Here is a 22,206-nt window from a genome sequence, read left to right as displayed (position 1 = left end):
AATTTATTGTGCAACTAAAGAATTAGTGACTTTTGAAAGGTAGAAGTTAACAAGATCCTGGGTTCAGATTACTATGAAGAGATAAGTCCATGGAATTAGGTTAAACTGGGAACTAGAAATAAGAGCACATGTTTCTTTTGGTCTCAAACTATTACAGCTTACAGGCAAAGAAATAAAGTATTTCAAACTTTTTCTAGAACTATTTGTAAGGATTATTTCATGCTATACTTTAAGAGACTTTATTCGGAGAAGGCAATGGCACCCCACTCCAGTACTCTTGCCTGGAAAATCCCATGGATGGAGGAGCCTGTTAGGCTGCAGTCCATGGGGTCGCTAAGAGTCGGACATGATTGAGCGACTTCACTTTCACTTTTCACTTTCATACATTGGAGAAGGAAATGGCAACCCACTCCAGTGTTCTTGCCTGGAGAATCCCAGGGACGGGGGAGCCTGGTGGGCTTCATGATGCTGTCAAAAGAGTAAACAAACACTTGCCAAAAGCTTATCAAAAACTCAAGTTACTTTTAGTCTTTTGATTATCAGATGACTAAATGTTTATGGTAGAAGGTGTGGAAAATACTAGAAAGCTCAAATAAAAAGAGTATAAAGTACCCATGACTCTCACTGCAGTCATTATTTTATTGTTTCCCCTTATTTTCTTTTTTTTTAATTTATTTTTTTAATTTTATTTTTAAACTTTACATAATTGTATTAGTTTTGCCAAATATCAAAATGAATCCACCACAGGTATACATTTGCATTTTTTTTCAAAATTGTTATCATTACATAGATGCTCTGTGTCTTCACTATTTTGTTTAATAATATATTATGTCTATTGACCACTAGAAATTTTAATTTAGTTTTTTCCAGCTCAGAAGGCAAAAGAAAAAAGTGTTGGCTTGGCATGGAGTATCATGTTTTTCAATACTGAGGAATAACCAACATGCTTCTTTAACCATGATGTCCTTCTTGGTAAGACTCTCTCCAGGGAAAGCTTATTTGGCAAGACTCTTTGCAGTTTTTAGATAACTAACTCCAAATATATCCTTTGTTTTAATCCATAAAGACAAAGGCTTTCTACTTTTAATGGCATGTGGATTTAATTTCTTCCATGCTGCCTTTCACTGGAGTACCATCCAGTACAATGAGCATAATGACCACCAGCTCGTGTTTGGCCTTTGTTCAGGTAAGTCCTATGCTGTTGCTGAAAGGTAAATTTCCCTGTAAATTCTGTTTTATGTCATTGGAATAAAAAACTAACAAATAAATATTAAAGCATTATTGGAAAAAATATTCATGGAATCAGCCAACATTGGAAGAATTTTCAAGAGAGGGGAAAAAATCAATAATAAAATTTAAACTCACAGAAGAGATAAGAAAATTAATTGACACACTACATGAAGTGCACTGCTTGTCAAATAGCAGTTTACATCAGAAGGTGTAGAAGATACAGGAAAGTCCAAAGAGAAAGAATAAAAATCAACCACGATTTTGCGGCCATTATTTTGGTAAATGACCTTGCAATCACATGGGGTAGAATTCATCTTTCAGTACTATTTTAGTGCAATGTTTTCACACTGCATATCACAACCTTCCAGTACACAGCAAAATCAATTTAGTGCATCATAACTGGAGTTTTAAAGTTTGAAATAAAATAGAAGAAAAACTATTAGAAGGAATTATATAATGTAAGAGTAAATATTTCTAAAGCATTTGTTTCAGGCGTGTGCACTGGTGGGTAAGTCCTGAGTAGATCTGTGGGTCATGATTTCAAATGTTCAAAGGTCCCTACTCAGAACAGAGCTTTCCAAGGGCTATTTTCTTGATGAGCTGAGAATGCATCACAATTAAGTGGGAGATACTGCTTTCATCAGCTCTCAGGGCAGCCTGCCAGGACCTGAGTTTGTAGGAGCCCCCAGACCACCCCTCTGCAGCTGTGAGAAGTCTTGCCTAGGATTCTCAGAAGACACTCTGAAAGTAAAAGAGACTGATGGCCATACAATAGTCCCTGTAGGCAGCACATATGATGAGGGTCCTCTAGAACATGCCGCTTACCCCCACAATGTTGTGGCTCTGGACAAGGTGACCATCTGGATACCTAGTCCTGTAGCCAGCTGTGATTGCACCACTGCCACTGTGGACAAGCAACACTGAAGGAGTTAATCCAGTTTCCCAAGAATCAGAAAATATGGCTCAAAATAAGGTGGGTGTACAACGGGGGCAAGATGCCCACACAGACCCAGGAAGAGGTCCCACGTCTTTTTGTTCACATATATTATACACATCAGTCCTTTTGCAGTAGATGTGCCTTTTCAGTGGCATACATATATATAGGGGCTTCCCTGGTGGCTCAGAGGTTAAAGCGTCTGCTTCCAATACGTTCAGAAGCTATATACATGTACAGACCTATATGTATATATATGCTCTGCAAATTAGGCTACCCATCATTTGACTTATCAACTGGGAGTGACTTCCCTCTAATTTTATTTTACATCCTTGTTCTTTATCATCGATCATGTTCTACATATCCGGATCATAAGCTCCAAGAGAAGCGACTGTTTCATCTAGTTTAACAGGCAGCCCAAAGCTAATAAGTGCACAATAAATGTGTATAAATAATCAAATTGAGGGAAGATATATTTCATCCACTTCAGTAAAAAGAATAGCTACCTAACAGGTATCCAAACTAGAAATTAATTCTCCTCCAGCAGCAATATTTGGCATAAACATGAGAAGTTTGACAATTTCTGTGTAAGACCAAGAAACATCAATCTGCCACATCCAAAGAGGTGTTTCTGATTAATCTGTTCACACGTTACTTTGCCAGTACTATAACAATAATCATTACTTTCACAGACTCAACCAGAACTTATGGTAGCCGATGACTGAAAGTAAAGAGACAGGTTTGTTCCTTTTTTCCACCTTGATTGCAAACTCTGGACTCCCAATTAGACTTTCCTCTTTCACCCACCATAGTTCTGGGTATACAACTATACACCAGGTAAGAAAAAAATCCAGCGTAATTTGAACACATTGGGCCTCAGCATTTCTTGACTAAGAAAACCACATTATAAGCTTCCTGAGGACAATGACCCACAGCTCTTATTTCTAATTTCTTCCCCCACCCCATTAGCAGTTAATACAATATAGATAAAGAGAGAACACTCAAAAATATATCACAGAGTCTGACCACGTGAGTGAGTGATAGTTGCTCAGTCATGTCCGACTCTTTGCAACCCCATGAACTGTAGCCTGCCAAGCTCCTGTGTCCATGGAATTCTCCAAGCAAGAATACTGGAGTGGGTTGCCATTTCTTTTTCCAGGGGATCTTCCCAACCCAGGGGAAGGGATCTTCCCAACACAGGTCTCCTGAATTGCAGGAAGATTCTTTATCATCTGAGCCACCAGAGAAGCCTACTATTAAGAGACGTTTCTAAGTATAAAGACAGGTCAACTAAAAAGTATAGAGTCTGACTATACAACTAAAAAAAGTACAGGAACCAAATGTCAGTTCAACCACTAGCAAATTCCAGAAGGCTGTCCTCACAGTTATGATGAGAGGAGAAAGGCAGCCCTGTCCTCTCAGGAGGCCTTGCAGACTGGAGATGCTTCACACAGTAAATTCCCCAAACTGTGTCTTACATGATATAACACTTTTTAAAGGAGATAAAAGTCATCCCTCTCTTCCTGCTTTTTATACCTTTTTATAGTATTTTGGAAACGGCACAGGAAGTGACTCGCAATTGAAAAGCCATTTGTGGCATCGCTGGGCCTCTAATGATAGCCCACTCCCAGCAGGTTTATTTGTAAAAATAGGACTTTAAGTTTAACCTAGCAGGCTGCATGCTTCTCATAACATCCGGCAGTTCACAGCTGATTTTAAATACGCCCCAGGTTCCAAGTGGATCACGGAACTAAATCATCTCTTATTTCAGCCTGCTCTTTTTGAACCAACTCATTTTACACTGTGGTTAGCATAGCCTTTCCAGCTAAGGATGATTGCTCAAAGCACTTAGGGCAATGTTGTCTTAGCCCAGCATCTAGAATGAGGTAGTTGACACAAATTGCATCGTATGCTACTTGAGATTTAATGTTGTTACTGCCAGGAGAATATTTTTGCAAAGGTTACTGATGTATAACAAAATAAAACACGCACCAAAACTGAACCCTCCATCAGAATTCCTCTTTAGTCCAAGATTCCAATTACATCTTTTTTCTTAAATGTAGGCTATTAACCAAAACGACAATAAGCAAAATCTGCATTTCTTGATATCACAAGTCTTTGGTATAATAACAATATGAAAAAAATACTGTCCACTGTACAAATCCTTTGGTTCCAAAATAAATACAATGGACACTTCTAAGATTTCAGACCAAAAACGTTATTTGTTCACTGGGCACTCTCTATACTAACCCTAACTGTTACCTGTAGAGTTCAAAAAGCAATGGCAATGATTAATGTATTCTTTCTGTGTTCTACGTTAAAGGAAAGGAAGGCTAACATAAGAAGGAATGTTAGCGAAGCACTATAAATATATGGAGGACATACTGGCTATCCTATAAAATGATCTCTGAGTAACAGAACAATTCACTTGCATATCCTAGAAGCATATTGTGCTGGAGGTCATAAAATTTAAAACTGCCCAGTTAGATTTTATATCAAGCAATACAATTTAGCCTTCTGTGGATCCATGAACTCTGGCTCACCATGCATTAAACAGTCCTGCAAATCACTACTACAAGATGATTTGCATAGTATGTACATATTCTTATTAATTACTTCTTTAATGCTAATGTAATTAAGAACTGGCCATAATATGTTGGGTCCTTATTTTAATTACAGTTATACATCCTGTAATAAGCTTAAAGAAAGCCCCTTTTGAACCTACCTGGCTTTATGATCAGAATTTTCCTTTTTATTTCTATGATTTCCATTTAATTGATCTGTTCGTCACAGCTCAAATTTTAAATTTAGCTGTGATTAGGCCAAGTGGCTCAGTGGTAAAGAATCTGCCTGCCAATGCAGGGACGCCAGAGACATGAGTTCCATTGCTTGGTTGGGAAGATCCCCTGGAGTAGGAAATGGCACTCCAATATTCTTTCCTGGGAAATTTCCATGGACAGAAGAGCCTGGGAGCCTATAGTCCATGGGGTCACAAAGAGTCGGACAAGACTGAGCAACTGAGCACGGTATGCACAGGTGTAGCTAAATAGCCTTTATTCTCTTCTGGAAAGTTCCATCTAGTCACTATTTGTCTCAAGAACATAGGAAGGACACAGATAAAAGTGGATGCATCTACAAATAAGTAGATTGCATTTGTTCTCATAAACCGTCAGCATTAATATGTTGGTGATTTGTTCTCTATAGTCATTTAATCTCGCTGTTGAAAATGACATAACAGTCTTCCAAAACTGGTAGTAGACCAATACACTAAAACAATTTAGGTCTTTCTTCAAGGCCTGAGGTCATCAAAATGATCACATCTTTCATTCACCACACCATCCTCCAGGTGAGGGATGAAGTCAAGGAATCCACAAAAAGGGATATGTCATTAGAAGAGAAAATTATTCTTATTTCCAAACTATGATTTTGGCATATCTTTTTTTCTTTCCTTTCTTTGAAAAGAGAATCCCCCAAAACTTTCAGATGAATAGATTTTAAATGGTTCTAGGAATCTGTTCTGTTGAGATAACCTATCCAAATTTGGAAAACTATTCAATTTCACCTAAACCAATGAAGCTTCTAACGTAACCATGGCATACAAACAGTCCTGGAAAATGTTTCTAATTCATATTTCAGCTTGAAAAAGAATATGTAGGAATTCAAAAGAAAAAACAATGGGGGAATAAGTCCATAAAAATATTATTTTTTGTATTAAATAAATATCTAAGGGTAACTCTGGGATCTGTATTTTTTAAATCTTGTTTACAAAATTTTCAAGATAAATAATGTTTACAGGCATTTTTTAAAAGATCTTAGAGTAGGATAATATAGAATTTTATTTTGTGAGATTGTATGAAACTGAAAATTTAATGTGAATATTTAAGATGATCCAGTGAAGATTAAATAGAAGTTATAAATACATGCTACAAAATAAATGAGCTTTGAAAACATTACACCACATGAAAAAGTAAAAAAAAATAAAGACCACAAACTGTATGATTCCATTTATTTAAAATGTGCAGAATAGTAAAATCCATAGGGCTTCCCTGGTAGCTCACTAGGTAAAGAATCCACCTGCAGTGCAGGAGACTGGGGGTCAATCCCTGGGTCAGGAAGCTCCCCTGGAGAAGGAAATGGCAACCCACTCCAGTATTCTTGCCTGGAAACCATCCACAGACAGAGGAGCCTGGTGAGCTACAGTCCCTGGGGTCACAAGAGTCAGACACAACTTAGCAATTAAACCACTAAAGAATATTGATCAGTGCGGCCAGGAGTCCAGGCAGGACAAATGGGGGGTAACTGCTACTGTTTACGGGGTTACTTTTCAGGGTCATTAAAATGTTCTAAAATCAATGACGGTGATAGTTCCACAACTCTGCAAATATAACAGCTATTGAATTATACACTTAAAGTGGGTGAATTGTATGGTATTTAAAACATACATCAATAAAGCTAATATAATATAATTTTATTATATTAAAAACAGAAACCTCACAAAATTTAGAGTGTTAATCTCTCCTATGAACTTCCCTGGTGGCTCAGATGGTCAAGAATCTGTCTGCCAATGCAGGAGATGCAAGAGACACTGGTTCGATCCCTGGGTTGAGAAGATGCCTTGGAGAAGGAAATGGCAACCCACTCCAGTATTGTTGCCTAGAAAATTACATGGACAGAGGAGCCTGGCAGGCTACAGTTCATGTGGTCACAAAGAGTCAGACATGACTGAGTGACTAACACTTTCTTCACCTTCAATCTCTGCTATGAGTAGGGAAACAATCACCTTGTAACAGGGCTCTTGACAGTGAAGATTAATGGATTTCCTTTTTAAACATGGTTAGATCAGAGTTACTAACATTTAGAACTTACTTTTTAAAGAGGAGGTGACCATCTTATGTACTGTCCCAGAAAAGGTGAAATTGAACAGTGGAAATAATTACCTAAAACCTAAATAATTACCCCTCCATCCTGCTGTTGCAAAGGCAGGAGAGCTGCTCAGCATCTACGTTAAACCGATTATCCACTTGATCGGATTGCCCAATTCAGATTGATCACAACCACTCAACTATCGCTCATCTCTCTGGCTAGCTCTCTGTGGTTCTAAACACCATTTGTTTCCAGGTCCTCAGACACATGGCAATAAACTAACCACATTCCAGCACGTGTTGCGTGGGTATTCTCCCTGCCCATCTCATTGCACTTATAAAAACAGAGATTTACAATTCAACCCACAACTGAAATAAACCTAAAGAGCTCAAAGTGATGGATCTTTCACTCATATCAGAGAACTGTGTCTAGAAAATACAAAACAAAGTTAAACGAAACACCTAGGAACAGAGCCGGGAGCTAGTTTTACTAACTGATCCCCACCTAATGAAGAGCACAGGTGACGGGGAACATCTCAGAAGAAGTCAGTTTTATTCCTCTTGATAAATTCTTCAGGTATCATCTGTTTCATTTATGAGGCAGGGGAGTCAGGTCACAGAGGGTCTGAGCAATAAATTTACTATTCTGTGAAACTAGAAATTAAGGCTCCTGTCTCAACTTCTTTTGGTAAGAAAACAATTTTTTAAAAATTCTCAGATCAAGCCTACATGTTTACCATGCTTTAATTTGGGGAGGTGAATGTATATAAATCCGGTAGTGGATTTTAAAATAGATGGAGAAATAGATAAATAAGACGAAAAAAAAAGCATATTAAAGGTAAAATGCAAGATCAGTTGAAAGTCATCCATCTAAAGCCAGAGCTGCTCATGTCACTGACCCATGGGGAGGAGCGATATGTGTCAAAGACAGTACATGTCAAATGTAGTGGGACCCATCGGTCCTTTCTTAGCAATAAGGGAATATTCACCGTTGACTCAGACTAAGTCACTTGTCTGGTGATCCTGGCAGCAAATGTCAGAAAACATTTCCCTCCACTTTATCTGTCACTAACACTTGACCATAGTGTTTTTCTTTCTTCACCAGAGAGAAGAGAAAGTCAACTCAGTCACCTCAGTGCAGGAGGTGGGGCTGTCAGGGGAATGATGGCAAAAGATACACATTTTGAAGATGATGGATTGCCCCCGTTGAGTCTACACACTCACAGTTCAGAACATTTGGGACAGGCTATTATTATCCTAGTGTGATTCAGAGGGGACTCACTCTTCCCCCAACTTGGAAACAAGTTGAAAGCCTATGACATCTCATCCAGGGAAGACATATTTGGCTGTGCCCACCCAGGGATCTCTCTGATAGTTGGATGAGCATTTCTTCATTTCTGTGGCCTGAAAGAAGCAACTGGAGAGCTATTTGCAGAGGAAGGGGAGTTTTGATTGTCACTGAGTTGGGTTAAATTTTTGCAGACGTCCCAATGGTACTGAGTAGGAAGAGAATAGAGATTCCTCTCCACCTCAATGCAGTCTTTGGGAATTTAGGAAGGTGAAGAAAATAAGCAGAAGATCTATGATGTTCCATGGAGAAGGTATAGGTCTAAGAACAATGCCCACATATCCTAAGCTTCATTTCCCACAGTAAAAATCCGAGTAGCAACTGCCACTGGAGCTCGGAAAGAGTACCTGCAGTGGGGCACATGAGCAAGAAGAAATAATTCCATTAGATAATCAAGGGTACTGCAACTTGAGAGCTTGCTTGGGGGCTTACTAGGTAAAGAAACCACCTGCAAGGCAGGAGACCCCAGTTCAGTCCCTGGGTCGGGAAGATCCTCTGGAGAAGGAAATAGAAACCCACTCCAGTATTCTTGCCTGGGAAACCCCATGGACAGAGGAGCCTGGTGGGCTATAGTCCATGGGGTCATAAGATCAGACAAAACTTAATGACTAAACCACCATCACTGTAATTTGGAGGCACAAGCTGAGCTAAAGGTACGTTTGGAGAAGAGTCAGCCAATCATTCTGGCTCCATCAGACAGTGTTCTTAGACTGCACTTTCCCTTTTGTCAAAAGGAAGAGACACAGGCCGAGGAAAGTGAGGGAATACTTAAGACCCTGGTGATCTGAGAATAACAATAAAGTATGCTCACTCAGAGACAGCTAGCAGTAACAGGCCACAGTCCTTGCAGTACACTTAAACTATGAGCATCCTTTCTATGAGAGATCGCTTCATATTGTATATTACCAAGAGTCCCACCTAAGACCACAAATTCTGCTTGCCTCATCTCTAGCATTCTGAAAAGGACAAAAAAAGACCTTGCTGAAAGAGGTTACAATTATTCTTGACATTTTAGAAGGCTCCTCTACTGTGTTCAAAATGTTCCATCATGGGTTTTAAAATGTGAACTAGAATAGGAGAGTCCAACCTGAAGTCTTCTTTTGAAATGAGAGCTCACCTGTATCTGATTTTGCCTCACATTCAAACAGATTTTAGCAACTAATTGAAAGGTCTTCATCTTACCCAACTGAAAAACATCAGCAACTCCTTTTAGCTTTACACTGGTTAACATGATTAAGAAGTGAATTGGGGAAATATGGATTTATTTTTTGTTAAGAGGCTGTAAAGAAACATGTCACTCAGACTAGCTCTGGGTGCAAGCCTATTAATGATTCATGTTCTGCTTTATAGTTGCCTACATTCTCCATTTTTTCTTTAAAGGGCATATATTACTTTTCAGGGAAAAAAAAAGGGTGGTCAAAAAAAGAGAAAGAAAGAAAAATCTTACCTTTAGTCTTTACCTTGAAAAAGGAATGAGATTAAAATAGAAAGGCAAAATACCAGCGTTAACAGTGACTGACTTTAACAAGACAGTAAGTGACGATTTTTTTTCTTTCAACCCGTCTGGTATTTTTCAAATTTTCTACAAAGAATAAGGATTTTTAATTAAAAAGCACTTTGAGGAACAAAGGAAAACTGGAAAGAAAATGTTGCCTTATTCCATTTTAATTGCCTGGAAATTAAAGTGAAGACTGTACTTATATAACTGGAAGAAATCTGGGTGGACAGGTCCCACAAAGCTTACTGGAGGCGAATGGCAGCAACTCAGCAGCGTCTACCTGTGGCCAGCCTTGGTTGCTAGGCAGATCTCACCATCACCAAACAGTGCGGATTTTAAGGCATCTAAAAGACTGTTCTCCCCTAAAAGAGCACCCATACCATCCTGCTACTGTCTCTCATGTTCTTGCCAGAGTCCTTTCTTCAGCTTCTTGCAATGTGTTCTCCGGAGTTCCCATTTAAATCAAACTGATCTTGAGAAGGGGACTAGCAGCCACTGGCAAATCGGAAAGGTGGAAGTTGTCATGAAAAGATCCCCAATCCGGACCCAGGCTCCCGTGCCAGGGTTTTGTCTCTAAGTCACAGTGGACTCTTATGCACAATCTTTGGCTTCATTTGGAAACAATTCCCACTTCTATAAAATGAAGGGATGGACTTAGAATTCCTCATGACACTTCCTGTATCTAAATTCTGTCAACATTAACTTCTCAGTTTAGACGGCTGCCACCTTGAAAAAAGAAACAGTGCTGAGGGAATATGTAATAAGAGGAACACATGTTCAAGGGGGAAATAGAGGAAAAAGGAAAGATTCAAGAGCCTGGTATATTTCCGAGGATCTTGGTCAACACAAGAAAACTAGATGCTACCATATGCCCCCAAAGGAGATCATCTTCCCAAAGAAAAACTCGATTCACTTAAATTATTTTCTGATTCAGTCTTGATACTGAGTCAAGAGCCTCAGTTTAATGTCTAATCTCAAGAGACCATTGCATATTAAATGAGGTTTTTATTAAGTGACTCAGAAACTACTGAGAGTGATCATTCTATTAACATTCCTATAAGATGAAGATATTAAAAATACGTAGCTATTCTCCTATATGTTTACATGAGTGAGCTCCCAGCTCTCCTTCAGCTGATTGACAGAAGAGGGCAACGTGGGGATCTTTCTAATCACAAATTCATCACAAATAAAAGTGAGTAGAAAACACACACTTAAACAGTAGGCTCTTCTGTGGAGAAGGGAAAGGTTTATTTATTCTCCTCTGTAGGAAACAAAGAGCTTTATTAATGAGGAAAGAGAAAGGCAGTACCAGTTTAAAGGGGAATGAACCAAGGATATGTGGGAAAAAAGACAAGTGTTTCCCTACCAGATGACCTTTTTATTTCAGAAAAAACAAATATGTTCATGTTTTGAATGAATTTTATGTCATGACACAATTATCTTGCTAGGGAACTAATTCTGATAGCATGAAATGGATCAACATGGCATAAAATAAATCCTGTAGCTTTGAAATAGCTTTGGATCACACTCTCGGACTTACAGCCAGCCTCTTACTGCTTGAATTGCAACACATTTTGCCCAGCAGTGAAAACCGAAAATTTTTAAGTTTGACATTACCAAGTCCTCCTTTTTATTATCAAGTTTCCAACCCTGATTTGTCACAGTCCCACCAGTTAGACTTCTCCCCAACTAGATGAACTGAATTGTAAAAATTACTCAGTGGAAGCTGAAAGCCGAAAATGAATTGAGATGATTCATTCTGGAGGCCCTTGCTATTTTCAGACTTTTGGACAGAATTTCTGGCATTCAGAAGTAATAAATGAGCCTGAGTTGACACCTTGATTTGTTAACTCAGAAAAATCCACAGTCAGTCCCACTCTGGATTCATGTGGAGTTCAATGATGCAAAGGTGATGAAGAGGGAAAAAAGTTGCATCACTTTTAAAATTTTAAAACTCAATTTATCATCTGTGTTTTGACACAGTTAGCCAGCAATATTCTTAAAGGATTCATGAAGCAGATTACTAAGAATAATCAGTTACTCATATAGCCAGAATTTCTTTTAATTTATTACACATTTAGAAAAAATAAGCTAGCCAACCATTCCTCTGGAAGTAAAGTCTAAATAATAGATCAATAAGCACCTGACCAAACAATTGAGCTATAATGTCAAAATTGTAGTTAATCCTTGAAGGGAAGCAACAGATCAGCCACTTACAGGATATACTTTGAGTAGTTTTCCCAGCAGCACCAGTGACCTTAGACTATTTTGTCTACTCTGTCATCAGTCTCTTCCCCTGACTAACCTGAATATTTATTAGATGGTAAAACAAGGTCCAGTGGAAGGCGCTGGGCACCGTGAATGACTGACAGAAGCACTGATCTGGAGACGTGGTGGGACGGGCCACAGGTGTGATCTTGAGCCCTCAACAATTTTCCAGTAAGCCACCAATCCTCAACATCTGCAGCACCATTTAAAGGCTAAGGCAACCCACTCCAGTACTCTTGCCTGGAAAATTCCATGGACAGAGGAGCCTTGTAGGCTACCATCCATGGGGTCACAAAGGGTCAGACACGACTGAGTAATTTCACTTCACTTTACTTCATGGCAAGGAAACAACCCTCTGAAGATGGCAGTGCCGGAAATTTTGTTTGTTTGTTTAAAATTGTGTTCATGTATTTATTTATTTGACAGCAGAGTAGGATTTATTGGTGGGCATGAGTAACGCAGGGGCAACACCACAGCTCTCATGAGTGCAGGACCTGACATTCTTCTGGGAGCTGCAATTTGAGCTGTGTTTGACTCTGTAGCCACCTGGGATGAACTGCTCTTCTGCCACCATGCTTCCAAATTCATCCTCACTACACTCAGTAAATCTCCAGTTCTTAGAGATGTGGATCTTCCCACAGCAAGAGAACTTGAACTTGGCCCTGTGTAGGGCCTCAATCACATGTTCTTTGTTCTTCAGCTTGTTACAGATGGGCATTATACCTTGTCCAATGAGGACCCTGATCACTGTACCCAGGGGCTTTCCAAAGGCACCACACATACCTGTCTGGAGCCTACATTAGGGACAGCATGAAGCCATACATGAATATCTAAAGGAAAGGGCTATCTCCAAGGTCCCTAAGGGAACCCCTAAAGCAACAGGCTGCATATACTACCAAGAGGGCTACTGTTTGTAGGAATGCAATGGCTACAATGGAATTTGTTTAAAACTTTTCCTTTTTCAAGTGATCTCTGTACACTTTTTTAAAGTGTGCCAAAATAAATTGAGAGCCAGAAACTGGTTGGTTTTTCCAGCACTAATAACAGTATATGTAGCTAACATCTACAGAGTGCCTACATGTGCCAGATACTCTTCTCAGTGGCTTGTGTATATTAACACACTTAACTCATGACAACAATATCTGTTCTTGTTTCAACCAGATTCGGGCACAGGGTTGATTATTAAGACAAGTAGGTGAAAGAGTCCCTCCTCTGGTCTTTGGCCTTTAAAGGACTTTACTCTGCCCCTTTCCCAGCAGTGCCCCTCACCATATAGGCCACACAATCCAAAGAGGCAAGATAAAATGCCTACCTGGAGCCCACATTCCCCCTCTAGACTCTCAGTAGACAGCATGAAACCTGTTTCCCAGACCTGAGCTTCCTCTTCTCTGGGAACTGGTCATAGTTGAATGGATGTGAAGAAATTAATGATTTAATTGATCAATTAACACACAAACCTTGATGTCTAAGTTTGGGGGGTCTCTTCTGATTGTCAAGAGAATTTTTTAACCCCCTGATTCCATATTTGTTTCCTGGAAAGGAGAAACTATCAAATTCCAATTCTGTAAGGTATCTGATAAATTACACTACAGAAAATAGCATTCAGTGAACACACGTGTGTGACCATGGCACTTTCCGAGACAAAAAAAAAGGATTCTAAATTCTTAAATGCTTGGCTTCTTTCAGAAAAAAAAGATCCTCTTCCAATAACATTTAATTTTGCTTTTCAAAAAATACACCTAGCATTTTCAGGTGGTAGAATAATTAACCATATCTCCAAATACTTTTCTGTTCCTTGGCCTTCTGTCACAGATGAAGTATTTCATCTCTTAGTTATTTGGGCCAGGGTGCTTCCTGAGTGTTTTATGACTTAATTATGATGATTACATCATGCTTATAGACTATACCCGCCCAGCAGAGTGGGCCAGCACCCTGAATATACAAACAGTCGATGGGTATGCTTGTTGGATACAAAACCAGCTAATGGGCCGCAACTGTGAAGCCAGACGCTTTTCCAAGAAAACATATAGCATCGTTAGTAGAGGAGACTGTATCTCATACAGCATGACTGGGTGTCTGCTTTCCAATCCATAGACTTTCAGTTCAGTTCAGTTCAGTCTCTCAGTCATGTCCAACTCTGCGACCCCATGAATCGCAGCACGCCGGGCCTCCCTGTCCATCACCAACTCCCGGAGTTCACTCAGACTCACGCCCATCGAGTCAGTGATGCCATCCAGCCATCTCATCCTCTGTCATCCCCTTCTCCTCCTGCCCCCAATCCCTCCCAGCATCACAGTCTTTTCCAATGAGTCAACTCTTCCATGAGGTGGCCAAAGTACTGGAGTTTCAGCTTTAGCATCATTCCCTCCAAAGAAATCCCAGGGCTGATCTCCTTCAGAATGGACTGGTTGGATCTCTTTAAATAGACCCAACAGTTTCCTTAGTCTTCAACTAAGAAAAGCTCACAGCACAGAGACCAGGTTTCCTTGTTTGTTCTATCACCATGAGAGGCAGCAGCAATCCTCTGGGGGGAAATGCCAGGAGACTATCATGTAACTAGCTGTACTAAAATACAAAAAAGGGATTTTTTTTCTTTACTGAATTTGTTTCAAACCTTGGAAGTTTATATAAGCACCATCATAGGCCAGATTCAAGTACAAGCCCCATCTTGAGTTGTGGGGTGACTATCCAAGCACATTTGAGAGCAGAGTGTCTCAACTGGGTAATTCTACACCCCAGCAGACATCTGGCAATGTCTGGAGACATTTTTTGCTTGTCACAACTCAGGGAAGGAGGGGAAGGTGATACTGGGATCTAATAAACATGCTCAGTAAATCTAGTAAACAGTGCATAGGACAGCTTCTCACAGAAAAGAATTACTCACACCCAAATGCCAATAGAGCCCAAACTAGAAACCCTGCTTTACTGGATCAAGGGCATGAGAAAAATGGTATCTCGTGCTCCTCACTTTGAAATGTAAACACGCCTCTCTCGGGCGTGTATTACCTACACACACCAAGAAGCACTTAGCTTGCTTATGGAGTCAGGCCGGGACCGCACAAATTGAACTTGTGGGCGGCACAGAATCAAATACAATTCCATGCTGCTGTATAACCCCTTTCCCTATGGAGATCAAAATGCTTTTCAGAAAGAGTTATTCCATCGGGAAAGGGAGCTGGAGTAGGAGCGGGCCTCATTTCACAGATGAGAAAACAGGAGGCTAGGAGAGGCTGTCATTTGCTCAAGGTTATTCAATGAATCAGGTTCAGAGCTCAGGAAACAGAGACCTGACATTGCAGAGAATTCCAAAAGAACATAAAAGGACAGGAAAGCGCTCTCTGCTAGACGCCATCTTGGAGGCACGAATTTTTTCCACATCCTGAGCCTCTGGTGATGAGAAAAGCAGGATCTCCTGTGATGAATGGCAGTGGTTCTCCCCAGAATCAGCAGCCCCAGAAGAGTCTCACAACCCCTCCCTGCTAGCTGGAGAGCCCTCACCTGACAAACCCAATTCCCAGGGCTATTCTCCACATGTTTACACTGTCAACTGATTTAATGGACTGCAGAAACGAGTTGGTCTGTTCGTTAAAACGGTCATCATAATGAAAAAGATGGACGGCTTCTGCCCTTATCCTCTGTCAGTCTGTCACATCTATGTACCTCTTTCCTATCAATCACCGTAGTATACATTATGTAAATACCAAAGATGAAATGTCAGCCTGTGTATCTAATTGTTCTTGTGTGCCATGTGGGAAAATGACTGGTGGGCCCTACTGTTCCCCTTTACAACCAGCATTAATTGGCATCTTTGTTATCTAGTCATGGAGATCCTGACTGGAATGCCTTTAAGGCTCCAGTAACCCTTTCAACAGGAAGCGTGATTCAGGCTGATTCTTACTGAATGAAAAAATAATAATAATACAGAGAAATCTCAGAAACTTTATGATCCCAGTAACATTTGATCAAGAACTTTCATGAAACAGAGTCATTTATTATATTTGTTGATAAGAGAGGGATCCAAAAGGCTTGGAAATGAACATATCTGTATTTCCCCACCTCTCCCCCTAAACAGAGGAGCCTATAGAAAGAGATAAAGCATATTCCCAGATAACTGTGGAAAAACAAAGTTCAGGGATCATTTTTTCTCACTAATTTCTGGACTACTTAGGGGAATATATATTTTGTTCCAAATTCAGGAACAGGATCATGAAGTGTCAGCATAAAAATGGATTTTAAAAGTCATCAATTGAGCATTCTACTGAGGCATGAACCCTACTTAAGATATCTCCAACAGCAAGTTTAATGTCTCTGCTTTGATGTTTTCTATAAATAGGCATCCACTGCCTTACAAAGTTCCATTTAGATGAGTCTAACTTAAAAAGTAGAGACATTACTTTGCCAACAAAGGTCCATCTAGTCAAGGCTATGGTTTTTCCAGTGGTCATGTATGGATGTGACAATTGGACTGTGAAGAAAGCTGAGCGCCAAAGAATTGATGCTTTTGAACTGTGGTGTTGGAGAAGACTCTTGAGAGTCCCTTGGACTGCAAGGAGATCCAACCAGTCCATTCTGAAGGAGATCAGTCCTGAGTGTTCACTGGAAGGACTGATGCTGAAGCTTAAACTCCAATACTTTGGCTACCTCATGAGAAGAGTTGACTCATTAGAAAAGACTTTGATGCTGGGAGGGATTGGGGGCAGGAGGAAAAGGGGACGACAGAGGATGAGACAGCTGGATGGACATGAGTTTGGGTAAACTCCGGGAGTTGGTGATGGACAGGGAGGCCTGGCGTGCTGCAATTCATGGGGTCACAAAGAGTCGGACACGACTGAGAAACTGAACTGAACTGAACTGAACTTAAAAGGATGCAAACTCTGAAGTGCCCCAGTGCACTCACCATAGTAGAGACAGTAGTATCAAAAACTCCCTATTTCTAAATACAAACTCTCTGTCCAAATTTCTTAAAGTGAAAATGATATTAAAGCTATCTTAAAGTTCCTCACAAAGCTAGGTGATGGAACTTCAGGTGACCTATATCAAATCCTAAAAGATGATGCTGTTAAAGTGTTGTACTCAATATGCCAGAAAATCTGGAAAACTCAGCAGTGGCCACAGGACTGGAAAAGGTCAGTTTTCATTCCAACCCAAAGAAAGGCAATGCCAAAGAATGTTCAAACTACCACACAATTGCACTCATCTTAGTTCAGTTCAGTTCAGTTCAATCACTCAGTCGTCTCTGACTCTTTGCAACCCCATGAATCACAGCACACCAGGCCCCCCTGTCCATCACCAACTCCCAGAGTTCACTCAAACTCATGTCCATTGAGTCAATGATGCCATCCAGCCATCTCATCCTCTGTCACCCCTTCTCCTCCTGTCCCCAATCCCTCCCAGCATCAGAGTCTTTTCCAATGAGTCAACTCTTCACATGAGGTAGCCAAAGTATTGGAGTTTCAGCTTTAGCATCATTCCTTCCAAAGAAATCCCAGGGCTGATCTCCTTCAGAATGGACTGGTTGGATCTCCTTGCAGTCCAAGGGACTCTCAAGAGTCTTCTCCAACACCACAGTTCAAAAGCATCAATTCTTCGACGCTCAGCCTTCTTCACACTCCAACTCTCACATCCATACATGACCACTGGAAAAACCATAGACTTGACTAGACGGACCTTTGTTGGCAAAGTAATGTCTCTGCTTTTCAATATGCTATCTAGGTTGGTCATAACTTTTCTTTCAAGGAGCAAGTGTCTTTTAATTTCATGGCTGCAGTCACCATCTGCAGTGATTTTGGAGCCCAAAAAAATAAAGTCTGACACTATTTCCACTGTTTCCCCATCTATTTCCCATGAAGTTACGGGACCAGATGCCATGATCTTCGTTTTCTGAATGTTGAGTTTTAAGCCAACTTTTTCTCTCTCCTCTTTCACCTTCATCAAGAGGCTTTTTAGTTCCTCTTCACTGCACTCATCTCACATGCTAGCAAAGGAATGCTCAAAATTCTCCAAGCCAGGTTTCAACAGTACGTGAACTGTGAACTTCCAGATGTTCAAGCTGGATTTAGAAAAGGCAGAGGAACCAGAGATCAAATTGCCACCATCCACTGAATCATCGAAAAAGCAAGAGTTCCAGAAAAATATCTACTTCTGTTTTATTGACTATGCAAAAGCCTTTGACTGTGTGGATCACACCAAACTGTGGAAAATTCTTCAAGAGATGGGAATACCGGACCACCTGACCTGCCTCCTGAAAAATCTGTATGCAGGTCAGGAAGCAATAGTTAGAATTGGACATGGAACAGCAGACTGGTTCCAAATCAGGAAAGGAGTACATCAAGGCTGTATATTGTCACCCTACTTATTTAACTTCTATGCAGAGAACATCATGAGAAATGCTGGGCTAGATGAAGCACAAGCTGGAATCAAGATTGCCAGGAGAAATATCAATAACCTCAGATATGCAGATGACACTACCCTTATGGCAGAAGGTGAAGAAGAACTAAAGAGCCTCTTGATGAAAATGAAAGAGGAGAGTGAAAAGGTTGGCTTAAAACTCAACATTCAGAAAACAAAGATCATGGTCTCTAGTTCCATCACTTCATGGGAAATAGATGAGGAAACAATGGAAACAGTGAGAGACTTTAATTTTTTTTGCGCTCCAAAATCACTGCAGATGGTGACTGCAGCCACGAAATTAAAAGACACTTGCTCCTTGGAAGAAAAGTTATGACCAACTTAGACAGCTTATTAAAAAGCAAAGATATTACTTGCCAACAAAGGTCCGTCTAGTCAAAGCTATAGTTTTTCCAGTAGTCATGTAGGGATGTGAGAGCAGGACTATCAAGAAAGCTGAGCGCCGAAGAATTGATGCTTTTGAACTGTGGAGTTGGAAAGACTCTTCAGAGACCCTTGTACTGCAAGGAGATCCAGTCAGTCCATCCTAAAGGAAATCAGTCCTGAATATTCATTGGAAGGACTGATGCTGAAGCTGAAACTCCAATACTTCGTCCGCCTCATGCGAAGAACTGACTCATTGGAAAAGACCCTGATGCTGGGAAAGATTGAAGGCAGGAGAAGGGGACAACAGAGGATGAGATGGTTGGATGGCATCACTGACTCAGTGGACATGAGTTTGAGTAAACTCCAGGAGTTGGTGATGGACAGGGAGTCCTGGTGTGCTGCAGTCCATGGGGTCGCAGAGAGTTGGACATGACTGAGCGACTGAACTGAACTGAACAAGTTCCTATAGAAGTAATCAATCTTCTTGTCTCATTTGCAAATATACACATATATAAATCAACTTCCTTTCATCCCAGAGGACAAGGATTTTAACATATCCTGTACTAGGAGAAAAGTTCTCCCCTACCTCAAATTATGTTCCATCCTATCCTACATACAAAAAGCTGTGAGTGTAATGGTAAGTGCAAAGCCAAATACCAACATAAAACTCAGTCCTGAAATTTTTCAAAGTTCTAGTTGAGTCCATGTTCAAAATGACTCATGTAAAGTTATTGGGGGGAAATGGCTACATACAGTCACCACAAGTAATGAAGCAAGATTAACAGCAAACAAGACTACTGATGACATCTTAAGTAAAAGTTGATTTTCTCATGCAGGATAAACTAGAATTATTGTATGTAAAGCTGGAGGATCTTGTGCTCCATTTAAACATGACTCCAGACAGGAAAAGATTTGTCTCTCTCCATTCTATATTTACTCTAAAGATGAATAACAAGAAGTTACCATATTGCCCCGAGGTTTTCCCTCCTTGTTTATTTTTAAAAGTGCAAGCAATCCATTAAGGTTAAAGAGATAACATTAAGGAATGCAGCTGCAATGGTTGTACAGTAGATGACTCTGGTTTGTACTTAATCTAGGGCCCTGTTTAAAAGAGCTTTTCAATTTTAATTAAAATAAAATGGGCCCTGGTAGAAAATGCATCTCCTCCAGCAAGGATTGTATTCAGCTTGTTCTCTGTAATTTTGCCCAACACACTGCTGGCTGTTGCTTTTTCCACAGCTCTTAAATGGTGTCTAAATTGACCAGCTCTGTTGCCAAGGAAACGGACAGGACAATGCTAATAGAAGCTACTTAGGACACACTGTGAAAAGCTTAGAAATAAAATTGTTTGACATGAAAGGCACCGTGTCAGCAGCCAGGCAACTCTGTTAAAGGCTGCATAAGCAGAAGATGGCTACATGTCTCCCCCTACTCTTTTCCCTCAAAATCTCTACTAGAAAATTGATTCTGTCCTGGGAGCTTGGACAGCTTTTTCTATCAGAATCACTTTGTCTTTCTAACTCAAAGCGGAGAAAAATCTTCATGTTGTGGTTTCGAAGCACCCAGAATAGACATCAATTTGTACCCATGGAAATCAGCTGCATTTTTTTTTTCTCTTCCTTCTAGCAACCAAGTCCTCTCCCCTCATGAATAAATTGCAAATATTCTTCTGAATTTTCTAAGATTGTTAATTAAAATCCACTTGATTTAAGCTGCTTCTCCCATTTTGCACTCACAAACCATAAATTACAGAGGAGGTCAAAGAATGAATGGCAATTTGACATGAAGAGGTTGATTTATTGCTTCAGAAGGAGTTTTTTACCAGATGTGGCAGGAGTCATAAATTAAATGCTAAATGTTATGTATTATTATGCTTTCAGGAATATAAATGTGTCTAAAATGCTATGCAGGTGGAATGATAAAAATATGAATCTACTCTCCTGGCAATTTTTAAAGGCCCTTTAAAGCTGTCAAAAAGAAAATAAGCTGAAAAACTATCTAGATGGGGCCCTCAAATGCCTTTTACAGTACACCTCTGGTTTATAAAAGTAACCCTTTCCTGCAATATACTGGACATTGACTTGCGGTGGTTTGGGTAGAAAAAGAAATAATTCTTTCATCTGGGGAAAAGAGAGAGAGAGGAAAGAAAGAAGATCCAGAGAGCTCTGTGCTGCTGTGACATTATGACATGAATCCAAATCCTTATTTCTCATCCACTCCTCTATAGATTATCATAATTTAATTTATCAAACCTCATTTGAAAGCTAATCTAGACACAATGAAATTTGTCTAACTTCACCTAGCAGCTGTAGTGGCTATAGTTTTTGAGCTTAAAATATTAATATAAAAACAGGGGAAGATTCAGATTTGAAAGCTTGGAGCTAGAAAGAATAGCAGGAGAAAATTTCACTAGGGGGCAGAAGTTGTAAAGGTAGGAAGAATCAACTTTGGGTAGCAGTTCTTTCTGACTTGGAGCTGAACAATAGAACTAAAAGGGACTCCCAGGTGGCTCAGCAGGAAAGAACCCACCTGCCAATACTGGAAATGCAGGAGACGTGGGTTAGATCCCTGGGTCCAGAAGATCCCTTGGAAGAGGAAATAGCAACCCATTCCACTCTTCTTGCCTGGAGAATCCTATGAACAGAGGAGCCTGATGGGCTACAGCCCATAGGGTCACAAAGAGTAGGACACGACCGAGCATGCATGCACAGTAGTACTAACAGCAGTGGCTCATCATCAGTGAAGCCTGGGCTCACAGTCCCTCTGAACACAACTGGGGAAAAGGCAGTTGGTCTGACTCCTGCTTTCCTTGTCCCAGCACTCAATCAGTTCAGCTCAGTTCAGTTCAGTCGCTCAGTCATGTCCGACTCCTCGAGACCCCATGAATCGCAGCACGCCAGGCCTCCCTGTCCATCACCATCTCCCGGAGTTCATCCAGACTCACATCCATCGAGTCAGTGATGCCATCCAGCCATCTCATCCTCTGTCATCCCCTTCTCCTCCTGCCCCCAACCCCTCCCAGCATCAGAGTCTTTTCCAATGAGTCAACTCTTCCCATGAGGTGGCCAAAGTACTGGAGTTTCAGCTTCAGCATCAGTCCTTCCAATGAACACCCAGGACTGATCTCCTCTAGAATGGACTGGTTGGATCTCCTTGCAGTCCAAGGGACTCTCAAGAGTCTTCTCCAACACCACAGTTCAAAAGCCTCAATTCTTTGGTGCTCAGCTTTCTTCACAGTCCAACTCTCACATCCATACATGACCACAGGAAAAACAATAGCCTTGACTAGACA

The 22,206-nt window shown here is 40.4% G+C and overlaps 1 long non-coding RNA gene and 1 pseudogene across 5 annotated transcripts in view; both read right to left on the bottom strand.

The window, feature by feature from the left end:
- The window catches only part of LOC147347610 (uncharacterized), a 462,458-nt gene that overhangs the window by 325,132 nt on the left and 115,120 nt on the right, over positions 1-22,206 (bottom strand). The gene's annotated exons all lie outside the window — the stretch shown is intronic.
- Positions 12,982-13,074, bottom strand: LOC147347613 (small nucleolar RNA SNORA70; annotated as a pseudogene).

The sequence above is a fragment of the Bos grunniens genome, chromosome 23 (genome assembly GCF_055505025.1).
Source record: "Bos grunniens cultivar Pamir isolate PY7600 chromosome 23, Bosgru_T2T1.0, whole genome shotgun sequence".
In the NCBI taxonomy this organism is placed as follows: Eukaryota; Metazoa; Chordata; class Mammalia; order Artiodactyla; family Bovidae; genus Bos; species Bos grunniens.
This window is presented reverse-complemented; position numbering and strand designations above follow the sequence as displayed.